Genomic DNA, 8,089 nt, shown 5'->3' on the forward strand with positions numbered 1-8,089 from the left:
AGCTTGCCTTGAACATATTTACCTGCCTCTGACTCCCAAGTGCTGGGATTAAAGGACTAGGCCACCATGCCTGGCTCTAGGGCTTTGTCCCATGTTTAAAATCGGGATAAACAGAATATCTACTCTGGAAGCTTTAAGGAAGGTGTAGTGAGGGGGTAATCAGTAAGCAAAGGAGAAAGATACACAGAAAGAAGGCAGTTGCCAACATCTGGTGGTAGAGATTGAAAAACAGAATCGCTGAGTAATCAAACACCAGGATCAAGAGGCAAGAAATACAAGCTAAGATTCAGAAGGAAGGAGGCAAACAAAAATTTAGCCAGCAAGAATAGACAGCACAAGGGATGAAAATATTATGGGTGGAACATTGTGAGGTTCAAAAGGACATCTTTTACATTCCTGAAGCTGATGAAAATCAGTGCTACCAAAAAGGGTCAGTTCTTGTGGGTCCTGGTTTGATGTATTTCTTAGACTGGCTGGAAGCTAGAATGAATGACCACAATGTCTGTTTTGCTTACTCCTGTGTGGAGTCTTTTAATAAACTCCACATGACTTGAGGCAGTCTTAGGGAACCTCTGTCTTTACAACTAAGAAAGAAGATCAAATTAAAACAGCCTTTTTGTAATTACCCAGACCTGCACTCATTAGCCAGCATATTCACTGGCTGTGACATATTAAAATCATCTATTTACTTATCAACTTCTTTCATCTGTACCTCTAGTTTGTAGGCTATGTTTCTTGTATCCTCAGGGTTGTCATATAAGAATTTGTCCATGTGTTCTTGTCTATTGAATGAGTCAAATAGCCACTGTAAACAAAATAAAACAAAGCAAAACAAACAAAAAACATGCTTGAAAGACATGCCTAAAATCCCAGCACTGGGAGCACAGAGACAGAAGTATCCATGGGTCTTGTTGGTCAGCCAGGGTAACCACTCAGGAAGCTCCAGGTTCTGTGAAAGACCCTGTCCCACAAATGAAGGTGGAGAGTAATTGAGGTAGACACTCAACACTCAATTCTGGCTTCCACACTCACAACATACATGTTCATGTGTACTCACTAAAACATACACATACACACAAACATGCATTCAGAAAGAAATACAAAAATAAAATTTAAAAATACAAAATACATAATAATTACACATCTATGTGTACCGACTTGTACAAAATGGGGTTTCCTGGCAGAGCAGTTATATCAGTCCTACATATCTGTATTTTAATAAGGAAAGTTAAAGTTTCTTTAGGTAGTTTCAGAGAAATGAAATGGAAGGACAGCCCCAAGCAACTATTATTTTTAATCAAGGTTTTAGAAGGTCTCCCTTACTTAGATCATAACAGAGACTACAAGCTTCAATGGAGACAATGTGCAGAGGACCTTTGATCTTTAGCTAGTGAGCTTCCCATGTAAAGAACATGGGACCTTGTAGGTGGGTTCTGGAGAAAGCAGAATTTCCAGAGTTAATTATGCTTTAGAGCATTATGGGCAGCAAGAAATTTCAAGAACAAAATCATTTTTGGAAAATTGGGTCTCTGAAATAGCATGCCAAAGTTTAGCCTCAAGCTTTCAGGGAGGCTCTAACCCAGTCTACATCAGAAGGTGACCCCTGACACTTCCACGACTGTTAGTCTTGGAATATATGGACCAAGTGAAGGATTTAGTAGACGCCACCACATCTCCCAATATGGGGCACCAGTATGATCTTTTGCACTACCTTAGACGAATAAGAACATCAATGTGGCAATAGTCAAGACACTGGAGGTTCACTGCTCCAGCATCTAAAAAGCACAGGGTACCAAGGTAAAGAAATGGAGTTGTACACTGTATCCATTCCCCGATGAAGAAGGACGCTTAAAAGAAATCCCATCCTAGCTAATAATTGAGAATAATCGAGGGTTATTTTTTAGGGGTAGACTCAGATCACAATCCTCTGCTGGAACAGGGAACAGCAACTGCATCCCATGGCAGGAAAAGAGTCCCAACTCATGCTTTAGATCGGCATAAATAGAATAAGAGGCCACGCGCAAGTGGGCTGATAACTTAAAGGCTAGTGGTGGTAGAAATTCCTCCAGCACCCCAATTCGACTGTTTATGGTTAGAAACAAAGTTGAATGGTTTCAGAGCTGAATGTCTCTTGCTATAATAAAAAATTCTCTCAAATGTGTCTTTAAGGAGGAAGTGCTTTATTTCAGCTTACAGTTCAAGGAGCAGTTCGATCATCATGGCAGAGATGCCAGAGCAGAAGGAGCTGGGGGCAGCTGCTCACGCAGCATCCACAGTAAAGAAACCGAGAGCAAGGGAGGGCTGCATACTGCTGCTCAGTTTCCTTTCTCCATGTATATGGTGTAGGAGCCAAGCCAGGGAACAGCACCTCCCATAATGGGCAAATTTCCTCCTCAGTTGAAGCCATCAAGATAACCTCCTACCGGCACACTGAGAGGCTCATCTCCAAGAAGATCCTAGATCTGTCCAGCTGACAACCCAGCGTCACAGTGTGCACTTGGGGTTATTAGAGGTTTGGTGGGTGAAATGGATGAGAGACATTTCAGGAAGGTGGCACTAATCTTTCTAGGAAACGTCACACGAGGTCTTTTACAATTCCTTTGAGCCATGCTTGTAATTTATCCTGATTTTAGGAACCCACTGTTTAGACATATTTCTTTTCGTAATTCTTGTTTTTTATTAGTATAATTAGTCTCACCTTTCCCCTACAGTCTCTTTTGCTTTACTCTTATTTTGGGGCTCACTTATAAAATGGAATGCAAACTCTTTTGCTGGGATATGTTAGCCAGCTTGTTACTCCCACATGTCCTGGGCCTGAGCCAGCCAGCAGCTTTGGCGGCCATGTCCCAGTGTATCCTCCTACTCTAATTTTGCCCATCTACTCTGTGTGCCTCTTTCGGTGGTACCCAATCACCACTTTGAACAAACTCTCTAAGCCATGTTCTGTCTGCCAGTCACTTGCCTGGCCCCTGGCCTCCCCCAGTGGCCATAGAGGACCCCTGGCCTTCCCCAGTGGCCAAAGACAACAGGTCGGAAATCCCTAAATTCAAAATTTCAATTTCCAAAGGCATCTCATTCATTGCTTTTATATGGAGGTTTTTTCTTTTCTCCATTCTATGATTTTACCTGAGTCTGGTGCAAAAGATATACCTTGAATACAAGTAACAAGGGTTAGTCCACGTCATCGATTTTCTTGAGTTACATATATTAATCTGTGATATATTATCATTTTCTAGTTAAATAACATAGATTATCACATTTTTTACTAAATTAAAAGCAGCCAGAGGGCTAACCCAGTGGCTTAGTGAGTAAGGGTGTCACTGAGCAGGGTGACAGTTCAATCTGCAATCCCCTCCCATGTGGTGGGAGGAGAAATTTGACTCCTGCAAGCTGTTCACTGGCCTACACACACACACACACACACACACACACACACACACACACACACCATAGCACCAGTAAGCACACCACACCCCTTCACATGCAGAATAAATACACAAAGGAAAAAATATTTTAAAAAATCTCAAAGCACTCATTAAGTCACAACAGTGATGAATTCTACAACAGATGTAGATATAACATATATTCTAAATACAAAGCTTATCCTCTTTATACATTGCCACTGTATTCAGATGACTGAACAATTTGTTGAACTAGAGAAAGGGATTTTAAAAAATCTGAAATGCAGGGTTTTTTTTTTTTCCCCTCCTATCTTTTATGTATCTTCCTCTGTTCAGGCATAAGATCCATTTTTGGTCAGATTTCACTTACAGAAATTAAAATTCAAAACAGAAACAAATTCAAAATATAATTGTTAAGAATTTCAAGGTAGTGATAGCTGAAGCTGTGGCTAAGCCGCGGGCAGCTTCTGAGTGAGAGGCTTCCCGAGCGTGTGCTGGTTGCATTCCCTTGAGCTTGATCCTGATTGCGTATTTAAGTGATATGTTTTCTGTCTGTTTGCTTGTCTTACCAGAAATATACCACAGCAAAGCCAAGTCACAGAAGAAAAAATGTGTTGTTGTTTTCTTGTGGAATATATTTAGCCAAACACTAAAGAGCCTGCAGTCCTGTAAATGGCTTCTCCATGCCACACTTCCTGGATATCATCCTACTTAGCATCATCCTCATTCCTCCATGTTTATCCCAATGACAAAGAAGAAAGAGCACCCAGTTTCTAGCCTGTCTGAGAAGCAGGTAGCTTCCAGCCTTCTCTGACCTCAGAACTCATTTGTTTACTACGTGTTTATCTACAAAAGTGGCAAACAACCATGTCTCATATATCTACAGGCCTGGTTTTCCTACTGTTTAGATGAGGGTTCCCTCCCCAGTTTGGTACTATATAGCAGCTACAATACAGTTTACAATTGGCAGTTTGTATTTCAATCAGTGTTACTAAATGTCCCTGGTAGCCCCAATGAGACCCAGCTCAGAATGCATAAAGCTTTAAGAATGTAAGCCCTCTGATAAACAAAAACTACCCATCCCTTCACTACATAGCAATGGCTATGACCTGTATCACCAGAGATATGTACTGCCTGTTTTTTTCTAATTTAATACTGCCATACTGCCCCAAATAACATATATGCCAAATAACATGAAATGATATTCAAACGCTATTAATCAACAAAATTCATGAAGTAAACAGATGATAAATGATTTATATCTACCAATACGAACAAAAACTGAAGCAATATCTCTAGTGTTGGACAAAATAGAGAGCAACGAAACTGTTGGAGAGGCACTGTGGAGAATATGAGCATACAGGAACAAACATGGCTACTATGTCATGGTGTGAAACTTAACATGGGCGAACACCATATGAAATTTAAGTAATGATTTTAACCTCAGATTTTCATCAGCACATGTTCAGACGAGGTGCGCACATTAATATTTTAGCCCAACTTTAAGATAGTAATGAATGTCCATCGAATACTTCTCTCTTCGAATGGAGAATTGGTAGCCCACTCATACAGTGAAATAGTGCCTGTAGTGTTAAACTAGCGAACACATCTATGTAGAGATTTCAGAAGGTAAATACATTCGTATCACTCTATTTTGTAGGCACAGTGAGCAGTTATTCATTTACTCTCTGTTCCTTAAAATGTGCCCTATTTGTCACATGTTCTTACCTGTACTTGATATAACACACAGTTATAAAGTTATGCGCATCCTTCAGGTGTGGAGGTTGGAAGACAACTTTGTGGCGTGTATCCCAGGGATCAAACTCAGGGCACCAACCTTACACAGCAAGTGGCTTTACCCACTGAACAAACCTGCCTACTCTCCCTATAAAGTTGTTTTTTAACTGTGTAGACTGTATCAAAGCAATATCAGTATTATAAACATAAAACATGCAAATAGCATTATCAGAATGCTAGAGGAAAGCCTTGGATTTATTTTCAAATAACAGAAATATTTATTGTTAGACTTTGAGAAGCAATGTTTATTAAAATATATAAAACAATCTCAAATATTAAAAAAACTCTACATACTTTTCAGACTACCAGTGGAAAAGAATAGACTGTTAAAAATACTCTAAATGAGCAAGAGAAAAGAAACTTGGGCCAGAGTTATAAATAAAAAGTAGAAAATAAGATTAAAATGGAATTATACCAATCATTACATTCTGTGTATAGGGGTCAAATGTTTCAATGAATGATAAATGTTAGGAGCTGGAGCGATAGCTCAGTGGTTTAGAGCACTTGCTGCTCTTCCAAAGGACTTGTGTTCATTTTCCAACACCCAAGTCTGGAGGGTCACAACTGCCTGTCACGCCAACAATTCCATGTTCAGGAATCTGAAGCCTTTTTCTTAGTTCATGGGCACCTGCATGTAAATGACATATATTTACACTGATACAAAAACACAAATAAGAAATATAAAAACAAACATTCAAAAAGACAGATGTTTTATGTTTGGATTTAAAAATTCTAATTGTGCACCTTTTATAACTGACATATAAATATGAAAGATAAGTGTAAAATGCAAAACGAAGAAGAACATAGATCAAATTCTAGGTGTCTGATAGCTCTTTATACTTGATGCTCAATATGGATAATGTATAATATATACTTATATACTATTATGCACTGCATAACAACCTTTCAGTCAATAAGGAACTACATGGATGGTAGTGTTCACATAAAATTATGTCTCTTAGTCATGTTGTATCATGCTGGTTTTTATAACTACAACTTTAGGATTTTCGCACAACAGCTAAATGACTTAGTGACACATTTATCAGGATGTGTACCCATAATCATGTGCTTTTTGAGACGTGTGCAGGTGCCCACGAAGGTTAAACGAAGATATTGGGTGCCCTACAACTGGAGTACCGGTGGTTGTAAGCTGACTGATGTGATTTCTAGGAACTCACATTCTGGATCTCTGTAAGAGCAGGAAAGGCTCTTAACCACGGAGGCACCTTGACAACATTTTACATATTATTTTTTATGAAATCTTAGATTCTGCTAAAGTTTTCTGCTAAGCACTTTGGGGGGAGGCTCCATTAAATTCTGGTTCGTCATTTGTGTGTTATGCTGATTTCACATCAGTAGTTTGCTTTCTGTTCTTGTCTACTCTTCTTGCTCTTGTCTGAAGTTCTCTGATAATGGTCTGAGCCTTGGGTAAGGCTTATTGAACAACTACATTATCCTATAGTTACATACTTTCTATCTTTCTCCTAGTGTGCAAGGGTTAGTTGTCTATAGCACCAACACATGTGTATATCAAGCATGATACAAACCTAGCCATCTGGGAAGAAGAATTGATGTAGGAGAGCCCGCCCTCTGTTGGTGACATCCTTCAGCAACTGGACCTGGGCCTTATATATAAATGACATAACTGCTTACTATGAGCCATAAATCAAGCCAGTAAGCACCATTTCTCCACCGTCTCTGCTTTAGTTCCTGCATCCCAGTTCCTTGATCCCCTGACCTGGCTTCATTGATGATAGACTGTGACCTATAACTGAAATAAACCTCTTTCTTCCTGTCATGGAAAGGTTATGCTCCTGGTGTTTGTCACGACACCAGAAAAACAAACTGGAATGGAAATTGGTTCCAGGGTTCATAAAGCATCACTGCTACAGACTTGACCACCTTGTTCTGGGGATGGCTTGTTGAAGCATTTGGAGCTTAGGGCTAGAAAAGATATCACTTAATATGCTGTTCGGTGAGAACCTGGAAGATAAGAATGTTGAGATAAATGTAGACAATTGAGGACTAGCTTGTGAAATTTCAGAGGAAAGTTTGAGAGTCCTTCCAATACTCTTATCAGGACTATTTCTGTGGTGATGTAAATAAGTTCTGGTAAGTTTATTGCCTAAGATCAGAACCACTGAAGTGAAACCTTTGCTTTACCAGGACAATCGGTGCTGATTAGTTGGGGCTGATAATCAGCTGTGATTATAAGAATCAAGGGTATCATTGAAGCAAAATGTTTTGTCAAGCATTGCCTCAAGGTGAGCACACAGTAGCTAGAACCCACTGGGAGGACAGGGTGCAAGGCTTCTCATCAGCTTGGCAAACAAAGTGTAAGAATCTCTCACATAACTGGTTTTCAAGGCATGAAGAACACTTGAGTCTTGGTAGGTGTAGTAAGCTCAGAAGAAAGCCAGTAAAGGCCAAAAGGGAAGCTACAGGCTGAGTTGTAGAAAACCCCAGGATGTTGGAGATGCCAAGGCTGTGGAACATTCACTAAGGACTATGGCAACTATGGAGCAGAGTCAGTGTGAGCTACATGTAATATGGGTAGCCGAACTGGAGAAGCACAACTGCCCAAGCCTTTTGGAGTCTAGATCATGAGTGAGTTCCAGGTGTTATTAATTAAACTTTTATGCTGTTGGATTTGTTTTCTGTCCTTGTTTTTATTTGATTGAATGGTGCCATGATTATTCCTTCTTGGAATTAAAAAGTGTATATATTTTTTTTTAGTTTATAAGAGCTCAGTTATGAGACTGAATTTTTTAAAACTCTCTTAGACTTGTGAAGTGTTGAAAACATTAAAGATTGTAAGACTTTAAAAGTTGTACTGTATTTTATATTGCAACATTAATGTGAAATCTTGGGGACAAACAAGAAAAGAAAAG

The sequence above is a fragment of the Alexandromys fortis genome, unplaced genomic scaffold (genome assembly GCF_014885135.2).
Source record: "Alexandromys fortis isolate MF-2015 unplaced genomic scaffold, M_Fortis_MF-2015_v1.1 scaffold_20, whole genome shotgun sequence".
NCBI lineage: Eukaryota > Metazoa > Chordata > Mammalia > Rodentia > Cricetidae > Alexandromys > Alexandromys fortis.